Consider the following 1,371-nt stretch of genomic DNA (forward strand, 5'->3'; position numbering starts at 1 on the left):
CAACGTTTATGATGAGTATTAATTTAAATTCACCGGAATTCTTTGGTGGGAAATACAATTTCTGAACATCAAGCACTAATGTAAAATGCTGTTTTTGGATATAAATATGAACTTATCGACAAAACATACATGTATGTGTAACATAATGTCCTAGGAGTGTCATCTGATGAAGATCGTCAAGGTTAGTGCATAATTTAGCTGTGTTTTCGGTTTCTGTGACATATACCCTTGCTTGGAAAATGGCTGTGTGATTATTTGTGTCTATGTACTTCTAACATAATTTAATGTTTTGCTTTTGCTGTAAAGCCTTTTGAAATCAGACAATGTGGTTAGATTAACGAGAGTCTTATCTTTAAAATGGTGTAAATAGTTGATTGTTTGAGAAAATTGAATTGTGGTATTTTAGTTGTTTTTGTATTTCGCGCCGTGCGATCCCATTGGCTGTTGGCTAGGGGTCCCCGGAAACCCTAGATGTAAGAAGTTAACCTGTTAGGGTATAGGGGGCAGTATTGAGAATTTTTGAAAAAATATGTGCCCATTTTTAACTGCCTATTACACCAACTCAGAAGCTAGAATATGCATATTATTGTTCAGGTTTGGATAGAAAAACACCCTAAAGGTTCAAAAACTGTTTGAATGGTGTCTGTAAGTATAACAAAACTCATATTGCAGGCAAAAACCTGAGAAAAATAGATTAAAAAATGACAGAACTTATTTGGCAGGCAAAACCCCTGAGACAGATTCTGACAGGAAGGGATACCTGATGTGTTGAATTGACTTTGAGCCTATGCCATTGAAAAACAAAGGGGGTGAGGAATATTCTGGCACTTCCTATTGCTTCCACAAGATGTCCCCAGCCTTTACAAAGTGTTTTGAGTGTTCTACAGTGAGATCTGACCGAATAAGAGCCATGGAACCTGATGGTCCATTAGACACCTGGCGTGCGATTTGATGGTGGGTACTCTCATTCCGAAACGTTTTTAAAAGAAAACCCAATGGTCGCCTTGAATTTTATTCATGTTCTGGTTAAAAAAGGCCCTAATGATTATGCGATACAACGTTTGACATGTTTGAACGAACGGAAATATATTTTTCCGTTCTTGAAGTGAAGTGAAGTCCGGCTGGCTTAGATCATGCGCTACAACACGAGGTTTTCGACATAAATGATGAGCTTTTTTGAACAAAACTACATTCGTTATGGACCTGGACTCTTTGGAAGTGACATCTGATGAAGAGAATCAAGGTAATGGATTATTTATATAGTATTTTCGATTTTAGATTCCTCCAACATGGCGGTTAGTCTGTATCGCGATGCGTATTTTTCTGGCGCAGTGCTCAGATTATTGCAAAGTGTGATTCCCAGTAAGGTTA

This window comes from Salmo trutta, unplaced genomic scaffold (assembly GCF_901001165.1).
Source record: "Salmo trutta unplaced genomic scaffold, fSalTru1.1, whole genome shotgun sequence".
In the NCBI taxonomy this organism is placed as follows: Eukaryota; Metazoa; Chordata; class Actinopteri; order Salmoniformes; family Salmonidae; genus Salmo; species Salmo trutta.